Below are 15,462 nucleotides of genomic sequence, written 5' to 3' on the forward strand. Positions count from 1 at the left end.
CGTCTGTAGGTTTTCTTGTTTGTTTGTGTGCTTTTTAAACAACGTGAGGTTTGAGCACAGTTATTGCATTGGTCCTAAACCCTTGGTGGTGGGGTGAAGTGTCTGGGCTGTGGTTCCTACTTGGAGACAGACATATCCTCTTGGTAGTCTCTGGTTTGACCACAACACCAAGAAGTCTGATGAGGGGAAGACTTTAGGACAGACCCACAGCCCTGCTCCATGGGTCATCTTGAGCATCCTGGTTCCTGCATCTCTTCCCGTGCCCTCTATATAACCCTGGCACTGATCCTGCTCTTGGAGACATGTGCCATGATGCCTCTCCAGGCTTGGACCTTCTCAGCCTGCCCTTTGCTTGCTGTATGGGTCCAAGTGAATGATTTCCAGTGAGTTGGAGGCTCCTCTATTGACTTTGCCAAGCTCTGGCTCACAGCATAGCCGGTGCTTTCCTTGGGCTTTTTGTGAGGATGTAAAATACCCCATCTGGTTCACAACACAGGATTCATGGAGAAACTCCCCTGTCTGGCGTTACTGGTGTAGCTGAGCTGACTGCAGAGGGAGCTGTGACCACAGAGAAGAGCTACAGGTGTCCCAGAATTTCCAGGCTCTGAATTTCTCTTACTACAGCTGTGAAAGAGAAGGAAAGGACAAACTCCAGGTTTGTTTTTAAAAATTTGCACATCTCTGCCTATGGATTTACGCTTAAATTTGTTCTTTCAGAAGAACAAACCCATCAAAGCCCTCACAGACCATCTAAACTCTGCAGTTGTCCCACCTGGTGAGAGGCTCGTGCCCTCACTCCTTCTTATAACAACAGGTCAAGGATACTCCAGAGCTTGGGGAGGACTAAGCTTAGGCAAGGTCCCCTCGACTGTGTGCAAGGCCAGCTCAGCTGCATCCAAGCAATGCCGAGGAGTCTGATCCCTGGGCAGAGACAGACCCAGCGAGGCTTCTAGGTTCCTTCTCAGCAAAGCTACCCGCTTTGGAGCGTGTACCGTTATCCTGGGAGAATAAGGATCCACAAGAACTTCTCTACAGGATATTTAGGCAAGGAGTGGAATCCAAAGGATGCTTCATCACTTCATGTAAATGTGACCTATGTGAGGGATCTACCTGGTAGGTGCTTTCTTGTTCCTGTTCCCACCCATCCCAGCCAGCAGACAGTCCGCAACCGCAGGTTTCCAAAGCACGTGCCCCACCAGTGGAGATTCACAGCTAGAAATTCATCTCAGTCTCCAGCACTTTGCTTTCTAGGTGAAAAAACAAAACCACAACCATGTATCTCTTAGGGTTTGGTTTCCTGGTGGTACAGTGCAGCTGACTGGGGCATGTCAGGTGCATGACTGCAGAGTGAGCTTATCAGCTTTCAGGTCCAAAATCCCTCTTCTATGAATTACCACCACAGCAGCAGGAAGGGGATGGGGAGAGGAAAAGCAATAATTAGCCAAGTCATCTGCTGCTCCAAGCTTAATTTTTTTCCAGGGGGAAACCTCCCCGGCGTGCAATAGCCCCGTGAAGAACAAGTTGCAAACCCAAGTGCTGTTCCCAAACGCACTGTCCATCCCCCAGTGATTTTTGCAATCCTAAATTATTGAGCTATTTCCATCTGAAAGGGGACTTTTTTGCTATCCTGTGAAAGGCTCGTGAAAAAAAGCAAGAGGCCTGGCAAGAGAAGGATGATGTTCAGCCGGTGGCCCTCCACCTTTTTTGGAGCCAGAAGAGACTGCTGACCCCAGTTTGTAATGAGCACGTGCTGCATTCAATCCACTCCTGGTCCTTCCAGGAAGAGCTATACGTCCACCTTCCCTCCCACAGCGTGTCTTGACCCGCGGGCTGTGAAGTTGGCCCAGAGTGAGGGGAAAGATGAAGGGACAACAAATTCGAGCAGGACAAACCCCACCTTTCAGCACTGTCTGTTTCACAGTGTAGAGCTTGAGGGAAAAGTGAGGATGAACTGATTGTCACGCTGATGGCACAAACTGGTCTGAATCATGACATGGTGGGGCTGAAGTCCACTTTGCGGGAGCAGTGAGGCTCTATGGTGTGGTGGCAACAGGGGACATGGGCAAAGATGTCAAAAATCGTCTTCTGAACTGCTGTGGGTCTGTTATGGATCCATATTCAATCTCAATGTTTATCCCCTCTCAGATATCACTCACAGAGTTAATGTAGGCAGATGAGAGTACTGAGTGCACTGCCAAGGACAGCGTACATTGAATGTATCATTTTTAAGCATGTCACAACTTGAGAAGAGTACAAGATTTCTGCAGCCTGTGTTTGCAGTTCCCCATTGGTAAGCTAGCTTCACTTTCCTTCTCTCCCTACTCCAGGATTTCCCCTCCAGGCTTTTTCTTCCCCAGCAGGGTGAGGAGGATAGGAGCTATTGCACTGTTTAACTTGGCAAACGTCCCGTGCCAGCACGGATGCGATGTGTGACCGAGCGCACCAGGCGCTGGGTTCCGCATTCTTGTTGGCCATGTCCTCGCAGCCATCACAGCAGCTGAGAGTGAGCAGAGTACAGGAAAGGGAGCGTGTAGAAGCATGCTTGAACTTTCCCCACCTACTTTCCAGCCTCTAGCCACAAGCCCTCCTGCTCCCAAACCTTCCTGTTCCTTCACTCCTGCCCCTCGCCCAGCCAGGGTGGTGAGACTCACAGCTTCTTGAGAGGCTCCTGGGCACGCACAGGCATCAGCACATGCGCAGGGGAGGTGAAGAGGAGCAAACAGCACCCAGGGACTGTCATCTTGATGCTGCCCATGTTGTGATTGGGCTCCACCCTGAGCACTGTGCGGACTTTATAAGTGCTGGGCAGTGAGCTGGGCTCTTGGTGACATCTCCTCATTGTCAAAGTCATCATGTAAAATCCAAACCCAACCACTCGGCTGGATGCTGTCCTACGGCACTTATCTCCACGTCTGGTTGCAGCGCCTGCTCCTGTGTCCATTCTGATCTGGGGCTGGGGTGGAAAGGGAGGAGGATGAGTGGAAAGCAACAGCGGTCTCCACATCAGCTGTGTCGTGACCTAGATAGCACAAGGCATAGTCTTCCTCCAGAGCCTGAAATGGGGCATAGAGGATCCTGGAGGTGTTTCTTGGATGCTTGATGTAAGAAAGCAAAGAGAACTTGGTATGAACTTGGTATGCCCAACCTCCTCTCTCACCATCTGAAAGGCATTAATGGAGAAAAAGCCGCATTCACAATTGCCTTTGCTCTTACACCTGTGAATTCGTCTGCAGCTCTGAACTGAGTTGGGAGGAAAAGCAGTGTTTGAACCTGGTGTCTTGCCTCAAACGGCAAGCGCACAAGGAAACTCACCTGCTGTGTTATTTGGGTTTGACTTTCCCAGGTCGATGTCTGTCTTTTTCTTGCATGGCCAGGGTGAGGGGGTTGTATGGAGAAGTCTGGATTTCCTGGCTCCTTTGCGGGTTTTTGTTGAAGGAGTTTATCCTGAAGAGTGCAGGAACCAGGAGGAGAGATGGATTTTAAAAACTGAAAATGCCTTGTAGAACAAAGGCTTTCTTTCTTTTTTTTTTTTTTAATTTGACAATGTTCCCCAGCGTCCTATGAACAATAAATTAAGTTAGTTGAATCTTGAACCTTGCTGTGCCAGTCTCTCCAAAAGCATTTGCTTGCTTCTGAGTGTACCCAAGTATTACGTTGCCTGCTCAGTTGGCTAACGTGCCTGTGAATACGTTATTCCCAAAAGGCTGTGTGTGAGGCAAGAGAAATGTTTAAATATTCCATGTCTTCTCCAAAAGGAGCTGACGGAGGTGGCATCTCCTTCCCAGCCTGTGTGACTCTTGTTTTCCGTTGTCCAAACAACCCAAACTTGTCCTTTGAGCGTTGCAAGGTGGAAAGAGCAAAACCCATGAGGGGAAGAGGTGCTGCAAAGCCTGGGAGGAAGGTGTTCAAATGGAGTCCGGAGCTTGGTGGACGTGTCTGCTGTCCCCCACTTCTGGGAGATGGAAGTGTGCTGAGGAGGGCATCGCAGCTGGGGTTCAACCAGTGCCTGTATCTCCATCAGTTATGTGATTCCTGAAGAGAAGGGGAAAGAGCCTCCTGCACATTTTGTGGGTAGGAGCAGCACCCTGGACATCTGGAGAACCTGAGTGGCTGTGAGTACCATTTCCATTGAAACTGGGACCCAAAATATGGGGTGAAGCATTTACCGCCTGTTGAGTTTGGTGCAGCAGTGACCGCTGTAGGGGTGTTCTTTGCTCCGAGACCTGCTGAGGTGCTTCCCACCCTGCTTTCACCAACTGCTTGTGCCCTACACGTGCCTCTTCCTCCTTACTCTCCCCTGAGCTTCTCCCGTCTTACATCACCCTCCTCAGCTGCTCCTCTCGTCCCCTTTGCTTTCCACTGACCCACCACTGCCAGTTGCGTTTGTTGGCAGGGGCTGTGTCCGTGCCCACAACTTGTGTGACTCTTCACCTGGTGACTTTTAAACTTTCTTTGGGAGAAGCTTCAATACCACACGCAAAGCTGTTGTGAGGCTTCATTAGCAAGGGGGGGTCACTGTCCTCTGGGTGAGACTCTGCTCTCTCTGCCTAACGGAACGCGGTCATGTTTGCCGAAACTCGTTTCCTTTCTGCACACTTTCCCTGTCAAGTGTTGGGAGGGGTGCCATTTCTCTGCAGAAATGTTTTCATGCTCTGTTGTGCCTGAGTGTATATTCCTTAGTTTATATCTCAGATAACTGCTCCTGCCCCAGCAGCAGCTTGAGCTTGCTGCTCAGCCAAGGATGTTTCGGTAAATTATATCTTCATTCATACAAAAATGAAAAGAAATTAAATATTAAATCTCGAATCCTACTTAATTTTAATTATTTTCTTCCAAGTGCCCTTGGTGTCTGCTGTGGGGAGGGTTTCTCACCGATTCTCCCCGGGACACTGGCTGGAGCCGCCTGCCTCTCCCAGCAGCCACTGATCCCCCCCATGGCACTGTCCTCCTGCTGGGTCTTGACATCGATGGTCCCGTTGTTCTGCCTGGCCCTATTAATGTGTTTCTCCTCTGTGTCTCAGCTACACCCTGGACAATGTTGTCCTCGCTACAGAGCAAAGGCAGTTCTACAAAGACAATGGGTATTTGCTCATTAAGAAGCTCGTTTCTGATGAAGACATTGAACGCTTCAGGTACGGGGTGCTTGCCTGAGGTGCTGGGGGGTCCTGTGTGCAGCAGCATCCCGAGGGAGCTCTGGGAAGCTGGGTGAAGGAGGATTCTCCCAACACGGATACCTTCCTCTGTAGCAGTCATGTCTTTGAGGACAGTAATCTGGCCGAACACGGCTAAAATGTGCTCTGGCTTTTCTGGTTCCTCCTGCTTCGCAGGAAGGAGTTTGTGAGGATCTGTAACAAGGAGGTGAATCCACCAGGAGTTCTGATAATGAGAGATGAGATCTGCAGACCCAACTTTGTTCAGTCTGAAAAAACAGTTAATAAAGGGCATGATTTGCAGGAAGATGAAGAGTTGTTGAGATACTGTACTCTGCCAGAGGTAAAAAGCCAATAATGGGGGTGGTGGTGGGAGAACCTAGCAGAGATTTGTGAATGTATTAATGTTTTAATGTCAAGGTGAAAGCAGTGTCCAAGCTGGGCAGGCCAGACCAACCCTTCTGGAAGGTTATGTGACGCTCTGTTCTGTACAGGCTTACTTTAATAAATGCTCCAACCGTTATCAGGTGGATTTGTACTGTGTGCTCATGTTGGAGTAGTTATCAGCAGCAGATTCCCATCACTTTTCATAAGACAAGAAAGTATATTATTGTATGTAATGTGTAGGTACAGTTCCTCATGTATTGGCTTGCCTTGGATCCTGGAGTGCTACAGAAGACAGGCTCTGTTGGACAATCAGAGCTGGACATATAAGATTTTGTGGAGCTCTGGAGCTGTTGCCCTGACAGTCGTCCATTAGTCTTCGGTAATGCCTTGGTGTATACTGCAGCAGAGAAAGCGTTGGTGAGCATTGCACCTACGGCAGCATCTATAGGTGGTTTGTCTGTGCTTAGTCTTTATTTTGGATAAAACTGCTGATAATAGGTCCACCTTCATAAACAAACCAATCAAGTTCACAGTGTAGATCTGCCTAGATTTTTTTTTTACTTGCTATATATTACTGTAGCATAAAACACCTTTTTTTTTTTTTTCTATTGCTTTTTCCTCTGTAGATACCAAAATATGTTGAATGCTTCACAGGGTCAAATATAATGGCCATGCAGATGGTGCTGATAAATAAACTTCTAGATCCTGGTAAGTGGAGATGCAGGGAGGGAAATGTAGAAGTTATTACTTATGCCTGGGTTGCCGTGTATGTAACCGAAGCGGCACTTACCCTTTTAGAAAAATTGCTTGAATTTAATTAAATTAAAAGAATTCTGAAAATATATGAAGTAATTTTGGTGACAGTGTGTTTTAGTTCAGCCCTGGCTTGGTGGGATATGTTTCTTATTGTTGGGTTTGCTGTAGATTTCCGGGTTGACACATTGGGAGGTTCCTGTGTGCCTCCTAAATTGAAATGCTGTTATATCTAATCGCGTGTTCCATCTAAAATGTTCTTTCCAACTAATTTAATATCTTTCTGCAGTTTAGGTCTTGGCACCATGTTAACTGTCCCTCAACTATTTTTTTAAAAAAGCGGCACTGAAGTTTCAAAAAGGAACACGCAGAAATCAGACACCCAGCTGCTTATTCAGCCACCCGCACTTGCATGGAACCCCACCATTCGAGACAGGGTTTTTTTAGGTTTGATATTGTACATTTGTTGAAAACAAGGGTTTCCTGGAGCTTGGCAAAAGACAATAAATACAGAGAAGATCCTTTGCTTAGAGTTTATGTGCTATTTTCCAGACTAACAGTTCAGAAATGTCAAATTTAGTCTGACTCCTGACCTTGCTGACAGCGGTTGCACGCTCGGCGCTTTGATACGAAGACACTTGAAAAGGTGCCAAAGGAAGGATTTTGAATCCTGGCTTTGGCTGCTGGTGCTGCACATCAAAGACTTCACACAAGAGAAATGGTGGGAAAAAGGAAATTGAATTCACTATGTTACCGTTTTTTCAAAGTTGATTTGACTCTTCATAAGCTTTTGCAGTTCAGCAGAGCTATTTCCTATTCTGAGGTGTCCAAGCTTCTGTGCGGGCACAGAGGATGTTGAATTATTAAAACACTCAGTTCGTTCATGCCATTCCCAACAACTCCACAGAGCAGCTATGGACCCAAGAACCATTTCTGGGGTCTCACTGTGCCATAGAGTGAGATTTAAACTCATTTAGCCTCAGAATTGAGTGCCAGCAAGGACCACGCGTAGAGACAGCGCTTCACCTGCAGCTTTGGAGCAGCTTCTTGGGACACATTACCACCATAAGTGATGAGACGTTCCTCGGGACAATTCTACGTCACATCTGAAGTGCAAGAGTTGTCTTTTCAGTACAGCCACCCCTGTTCCCTGTCTTTCAGGTTAACCTGAGTTCTTGCCACCCCATGCACCAGGACTTGCACTATTTCCCTTTCTGGCCTGCGGCCCGCATCGTCTGCTCCTGCACTGTCATGGAGAGGGGCCAACTGGGACAACGGCTGCCTGGCCGTGCAGCCAGGGACGCACAAGGAGCCCCTGAAACCTCACGGCTATCCAAAGTGGGAGGTGGAGCAGCATGAGGGGTTGGGAGGGCATGCATGTGGAGACCACGTTGTGGCTGGTGGGTACACTCTCACACAGTCTGTGTCTGGGAAGCTCCCTGTTACAAATTGGTCTTTGTTCGCAGTGATCAACAGTTTTTCTCCATTCCTGCCAAGTCTGAAGATGCTTTCTCCTTCTCTTAACTTGTTCCTTCCATGCAAGCATGTTTATTTTACTACAGAAGAAAACTGGATGATAAACAATTGAGCAGAATTTAATTTCAAGCCATATTTTTCTCCTAAGCAAGGATGCTTCCTGACCTGGTGCAGTGTTGATGATGGCTGTTCTTGGAGTGCAAGGCTGGACTTGACACCCCAGAGGTGTCAGGCAACACCTGTGGGGCTCCCTTGTGCTCTTCTCCATTCTCTGCAGTGGACAGAAGTTCTTAATTGTTTGAATCCAACTTTAGAAAGCAGATGAAGAATATTTTAGTTGTGAGATGGGAATTTCTCATAGGGGTTTGCAGGTCAAAAGAGAAAGTAAGCAGAGAAGTCCGATCATAGGTGTGTATGAGGTGCAACTGGAGAAGCTGAGCTATCTGTGAGATGTGCAAGGATGATCCAGAAAGCAGAGAGGCCGATTCTTTGTAAATTAGTCTTTATTACTGATTAACAAGGCTTGTAGGCAAACATGCAGATTCTTCATCAGGTACACCGAATGTACTATCTTCAACAAAGAAAATGAGTAACCGCCTTTGCATCTTTTCTTCTACATTGAGAAACCGGGTGAATGTTACTCAATCATTTCCATTCTTCCTTGGTTTCTAGAGTCCACTGGTCAAATTTTTCCATGGGCTGATGGATTATGATGAGAAGAGTCCCAGGGTTCACCTTGTCATGGAGAAGGGAGACACAGTGTTCTTGCATCCCCTGTTTATTCATGGCTCTGGAGCAAACAACATCAGGTTTCCGAAAGGTAGGAAACCACGTCCAGATACAGCTGTCAATGTTTAGCTGCTAAACACGATCAAAGTCGTCTTAACTAAGAACTGGTTACAAAACAAGTGTGTTGATGGGACTGTCTGGGTGCGGAGTGAGAACCCTTACTGAACACACAGATCTGCTCTGACCATGACTTCTCTGATTGCCACCCTGGTTGCTTGTGGTCTGAGCTCAAGGAGGTGAAGTATTGCTTTAGGTCACGTGTGTCCACGATCTGGGATGCATGAGATCTTTTCCACCAGTCGGTGGAAAACAGTAATTGATGTGGCAGTGAGTGATGCCCAATAATTTTTTACACCAGGAATCGATATGGTAGTGAGAGATGCCTGATTTCCTCACGCAGAGTATAAGCTGTCACTTCGCCAGCTCAGAGTGCTATTATGTTGATGTCAAGAACATGATCCAAGAACACCTGGAGAATGAAGTGATTGACTTTGGACATGCAAAATACAGAGTGACTTCTGCCTCAGACCTTGCGGTAATCTTAAATCATTACCTTATCTTGTAACTAGCAAAAATTTTTTGCCTTTTAGCTGATAAAGCTTCTTCTTGCTGCCTGGCTACCTCTGCTGGAGAAGTGCCCTTGCTCTCCAGGCAGCCCCTTCACATCTCTGGGAAGCAGCAGAGGAGCTCTGTAGGTTCCTCCTCCAGCTCTGCTCATTGCCATTGCCACCTCTGAGCTGCCAAAATTGATTTCATCCATGCGCCTTGTGATCGTTCCGTGCAGATCAGCCCAGCTAGGGAAAACTTAAGCAAGCAGCTGTTTAGGTGACCCTAACCGAATATGCAAGAGTAGGAGGACACAGTTTGTTCAGTCCCCATCTGTGGTGTCTCCTCTGCACACCACATCAGTCCAATGAGCCTTTTGGCTTATTTCAAGTGTGGTTTTGTGCATTGGGATTTGTAATTGTAGTTTCATTTAGTGTTGCCTGTGCTTTTCTACCGGAGACTTTGAAGAGACAATGAACAAATTAATGGGTATTTTTATGAATACGTGGCCAAACAGATAAGCTCATGCCAGGAATAAGCTGGAAACACTGTATCCAAAGGTGGTGGCTTCTAAGGAGGTTTTTGTTTGGGTTTTTTTTGTGTTTTTTTTTTTTTTTTAAATGAGGGGTGTTTGGAAGAAGCAAGCAAAGGTCGTGCAAGGAAAAAGGATTAATCTTTAAAGTGGCCTCTGAAGACCAGGATGGAAAACATGTGCCTGAGCATCAGTTTCTGGGTAGATTTATGTGCTTTTGGCCCTCTATGTAAGAAACTTACCCAAATACTGCATTACAAAATTGTTTTATACTAATAAAAAATAGTTGCAGTGAGGTTGAACAGCTGATGTACTTCTAAGAAAACCTGACTTACAAAAACAGATTTGCTGCAGTTATTTTAGGGAATCAAAGAAAAATTATGATGGGTGATGTGTTTTACGTCTTGATTATTTTTTTCTAATCTGTCTTGATATACTTTTGGGCTGATACTCTATTAATGTAAGGATATTAATAATCTTAATAGAATTAGAATAATTATTATGCTTAGATTAAATTAGTATTTTTAATATAAGATTCTATGCATTATTATGTTTTTAGGTTTCTAACATCCTTTTTCCATGCAAACACAGGGAATCAGAGCTTGATGCAAGTTTCAGTGTGAGCTCACATGAGAAGTCATTAGTACAGCTGATGAAGATGTGGAGTGGCTTTTTTTTTTTTTTTCTCAAAAATAGGTATTAAATTAGAGAAAAACTACATTTGGTGGCTGAGTTGTATTATTTCTATGGTTCAGGAATTTTGATGACGGGTGTGGCTGAATAACCAAACGCGATTGCCCAAAGAAGTGAACCCTGGGAAGGTACTGTTTGGCCTGAGAAAAACATCAGGGGGCTGCAGCTGAGTCACCCAAAACACAGGTAACAACCGCCCGTGTCCTGCCTGTCTTCTGGCGTGCTTCAGGAACCGAATTCCAGGCAGAGGGCAGGGCATCCGGGGGCAATCCCTGTGCTCACACCGCTGAGCCCTCCCGGTGCGGTTTGCAGGTCTGGGAAGAAGTTTGGGGATTGCTCTTCTATATTACTGTCTCAAAAAATCCTCAGGACACGTTAAAGATTCCTGGGGGCTGGTAGGTGCTTCCTTGGCACCATGTTTCAGTGCTGTGACGAGTTTTTTTGCTAACATTGAAGTCAATCTCCTTGTTGTGAGCAAAGGCCATTTTTTCTACTTTTAAATCCTAGCAGATATTTCATGACTCTTTATGACAGCTTTTGCTTATAGATATGGCAATGCCAAAACCCTTTTGGAGACAACTTTGGTCAAATCGCCCACCAGTCACTCTTCACCTCCTTACTGCGTGACCATGCTGTTCCCAGCCCATGCCCTGCCTTCCACACCATTATAGCTAAATTTTTGGAAATCAGGGTACCAGTGCAGCAGTAGCTGAGTTATGCTGCATCAGTGATTAAAAGCCAACTGTCCTAAGGAATTGTTATGTGAAATATAAACCAAGCTGCGTCTGAAGGCCTAAGGACAGCTTGTTGTGTAAGGAAAAACAGTACACGCGCTGTTGATGGAAAGAGTTTGTTTATAGAGAGTAGAGATAGGACGAGGGGTAATGGTTTTAAACTGGAAGAGGGTAGATTTATATTAGATATTAGGAAGTAATTCTTTACTCTGAGGGTGGTGACGCACTGGCCCAGGTTGCCCAGAGAAGCTGTGGCTGCCCCATCCCTGGAGGTGTTCAAGGCCAGGCTGGATGGGGCTTTGAGCAACCTGGTCTAGTGGGAGGTGTCCCTGCCCATGGCAGGGGTGTGGAACAAGATGATCTTCAAGGTCCCCTCCAACCTAAACCATTCTATGATTCTATGATTTTTAATTTTTGTTGGGCAACAGGCATGAAGCAAGGTTTCATACGATCAGTTTACCTGTGTACATGCAGAGCAAATGGCCAGCTTGTCCATGGGGTGTGAGACAACCTGTGTTGAACCAGAAGGTTTCAAGCCCATCACCTCCTTGCAAACATCAGGTCACCCACATCACCAGGTGAGGTGTGTGGTTTCAGGGCTGTGAGTGATATTGCAAGACTTAACACATCCATGGTTTGATGGCCTGGTCTTCCCCATGTTGCTTTGCCCCATTGTACCATGTGAGGATGAGCAGAAAAAATCAGGACCTGAGCAGCAGGGACATGGTACTGAGACCTGGCCCTGATTTTATCATCACTGCATCCTCCTGTTGGGTGTTTGTCCTCCTGTTCATAGTTTGAAGCTGACAAATGAGGGGAACATAGAGCTAAGGAAGATTTCATGGGGAGATGGTATTTTCTCTTCCAAGACAGTGGGTGGATCTGCTCTCTGCACACATGCCCAGGTCTCCTCCTCCTGGTGCTCAGGGTGATGGTCTCTGCAGGACACAGGGCATATAAGTCTTTCCTGGCATGTGCGAACAAGTAACTGAGGCCTTAATTTAGGAAAGTAGTTAAGACCCCTTGTAATTATTTCTTGTGGCACATGTTGTGCTGCTGGTGTACAGGATGGGCTCAGACACAGGAGCACCAGGTGCTGTGATTTGCCCATGGTGGGCTCTCATCCAGCCCCTGACCGCCTCTAAGCTACCCCATATTCTCCAGCTCTGCAAGGGAAGGAGAAACCTGCTAATTTTACACTCATTCATGTTCAGCAACACCTGTCCTCGCCTAAAATCAGCACAGCCAACACGTGCTGAGTTATCTGGGGTTACAACACAGGCGCTCACCTGGTGAGCACTCCCTGTTGGGACAGCATCATGCACCAAGGTCACTTATTTTCATGTTTGCACATGTAAACCAACCCCTGTGCCTTTCCCAGCCCTGATCTGTGCCTGGATAACCAGCCTGGACATGCCTGTTCTCGAGCCCTTAGCTGCTGTAGGGAGAAAGAGGGAATAATTACCTTTTCCTATGCAAAATATCCCCCTCTCCTTGCTCTGATTACTCCCCTGCTCATCTGTGCAAACGGTGCGGGTACCCTGAAACCAGAGCTGCTCGGCTCTTGGCTCTAAGTCTATGAAGACAGAACAGAAAAATACAACATAAGCAGCTGTGCTGGAGAAGAAGCCACATGACACGTGGGTACAGCAGCAAGTCTGGTACAGCACCAGCAAGTGCTGAGAGCTGTCAGGCAGCCAAAAAAAGGCGTAAGCAAACACCGGGCCAGGTAGGAAAGTCCAGAAGAAATCTAACAGCAAGGTGAAAAATTAATAGCGAAAATACTTGTCCTGGAGAAGCTGGGTCTCCAGAGACACTAGGGATTTCCCTTCCCTCTGCATTTGCCTGTCATTCTAAAAGTCAGGTTTTGAGTTTCTGTCTAAGGGACTGTGGAAGAAGGTAATTTTGCCATTTTTGAGTTGCTCTTAGTCACATAAAAAGAAAAGAGCACTGATTGCCCAGGCTGTTTTTTCAGCCAGTAGTGGAGGATCCCGATTGCACCTTGAGAAGTCTCACATGTGGGCATTGCAGGGCTGTTTTCAGGGCAAAACGAAACGGGACCTGCAACGCAGCTTTGCACAGGAAATGAGAATAAAAGAACCAGAGAAAAGTTTTGCTTGCACTCTTGTCCCACACATACTTAATTTTGGGAGAGAAAAGCCAGGCAGCCAGTGGGTTGGAAAAATAAAATGACGTGAAAAGGCTGGGTGAATCCAGCTTGCCAGGGGAGCTGCACATGATGGCCCAAGAGACCATTGCACGAGCTCTGCCATGAAAAAACAATGGCGAAAAGGGAAGGTATTAAGTTTTCATCAAGCTGATTTTACCTGAGAGTTAATAACCTAAACCGGTTAGTGCGGAGGGAGAGAACGCTAAAGGTTTAATTTATCCTCAAACTGTTCGCAAGATAGTTTGTGGCAGTAGGACCAGATGCTCTCAATTACCATTTCAGTAGTAGCTGAGGGCTGAGGAGAGGCAGAATGCTCAACATATCTAAAAACCAAGCCGATTTCATTAGAGGTCATTATAAGAGAAGCCAAATGTCTTCCTACCCATTTTCATATATACACAGGGCACTTTGTAGCTGGAGAAATGACCCTGCAGAGAGGAGGACATTTCCTGGCTGGGGAAGGGGCTGATTTGTCAGCTTACTACTCTGCAAATCTTAGTAACGGCTCTGAGAATACACTTTCAGCGTTGTATTTCCAGTGCTGTTTTACTTAACGGTTTAGGGGATATGGCAGCTTCAGCAACACCACTGTCTTGGTTCACCAGCGATGGTAATGGTGTCGGCGGAGGTTTGTGTAATGTTAATCCAGTTTAATGCCTTATACACACTGGTGGTGTTAGGGCGGGCTCACGCCCCTCAACCTGCTGGCTGCTGTCTTGCTAGCACAGTCTGGCATGCAGTTGGGCTTCATCACTGCGAGGTTGCAGGTCTTTGTGTCATGTTCTCAAAACTGGGACAGCTTCAGTGAGAGTGTAGATCCAGCTGCGCTTGTCAGGTCACACCTGAGCTGCCTCTCATGGGTTTCTGCCTCTCCTCTTGCTCCCAAGTGTTGGTGGAAATTGGCTCGGTATGGAGCAGAGACCCCGCAGGGTCCTCTGGCACCATGCTGGGACTGTGCGCTCAGGTGGCAGCATGCCCCAGCAGGTAGATCCCTTCCTGCCTGCTTCTGCTGAGCTGGAGACATCTCTGGCACAAGAAAATTATTTCCAAAAACAGATTGAGGCACATAAAATCCATTACATCAATCTTCCTCACCCGTTGTTTACTGCTGGGGTTTAAGCAAAGCAATGGGCCTTGGTTTCTTCACCTTATTTTTAGATACAAGGATGAATTGAGAGTACTTTCATTCCTTGGGTCCCAAGGAGGCACAATACCTTCCCTACCTATCGCAGTCCTGGGGGCATTTATGAAGATAAAGCATTACCCCACCTGTGACAGTTTAATTTTTGCAGAAATCTTCTTTCCATTGGCCAAAGAGACAGGAACTGGAAAAAACCTGAACCTTTCGACATGCCAGCTGAAGGCTGATACTGATGTGAAATTTCATGCTGGTTTTGTGGACTCCAGATGTGAAACTCCTGCTGGTCTGAATGAGAAAACTGCGTGGTAGACAGTTACAGACCACGAACCAATTCCTTTTGGTGGTTCAGCACTGAGCTCTCAGGCAAATGAATACATTGAGCAAGCAACTCATCCTCTTCCTCAGAGAAATGATACCATACAAACCTGGGGAGTGTTTTATTGCGCACGGTTTATTCTGAATGCGGAATCAACGGGAGACATCGCCAAGCAATGTCACAGTTACATATCTACAGTCACCTACCAGTGACATCCCACCCATCAAATGGTATTGACACAAGACTGAAATGAATCTAATGTATCGAGCAAAGCCGCCCAGCAAAAGCACCAGTAGGAGATGAGGGCTGCAGAATAATGAGGTAAATCTGTCCAGTTGCTTCAAATGAAGTAACTTATTTCTCTTCCAGCCCCTGTGCAAGCAAAAAAAGAGGTATGGCCAAGGCCACTCGGACATGTGAGACTGTTGGTGGCAGTTTCACCAAATCACTGAGGTACTAGTGGTTTTCGGCACTTAAAAATACCCTGTGATCCTACGGGGCATGAGCGAGGGGCAGCAGAAGGATTAGGTCCAGGAAAAGCTGGCCAAATGCCACAGGCATCCCTACAGGGATGTGCTGTCAGAAAAACACCTGTATGAAGACAGCTCTTGGAGACCTTGTCCTGCTTGGTCTGAGAGCTACTGTCCCCACGCAGCTGTGCCAGCAGCCCAGGTTGACACAGTGATGACTGGAAAGATTTCAGGAAAATTTAAAATGCCAGAAAAGGAGTAAAAGCTATTAAATACAATTGCTCAGCTCTTTAAAACCACTTACA

General features: G+C 46.7%; 1 pseudogene; it reads left to right on the top strand.

The window, feature by feature from the left end:
* Positions 1–2,058: 2,058 nt before the first annotated feature.
* LOC104284648 lies at positions 2,059–9,781 on the top strand (annotated as a pseudogene).
* Positions 9,782–15,462: the final 5,681 nt, after the last annotated feature.

The sequence above is a fragment of the Charadrius vociferus genome, unplaced genomic scaffold (genome assembly GCF_000708025.1).
Source record: "Charadrius vociferus isolate BGI_N301 unplaced genomic scaffold, ASM70802v2 scaffold32, whole genome shotgun sequence".
NCBI lineage: Eukaryota > Metazoa > Chordata > Aves > Charadriiformes > Charadriidae > Charadrius > Charadrius vociferus.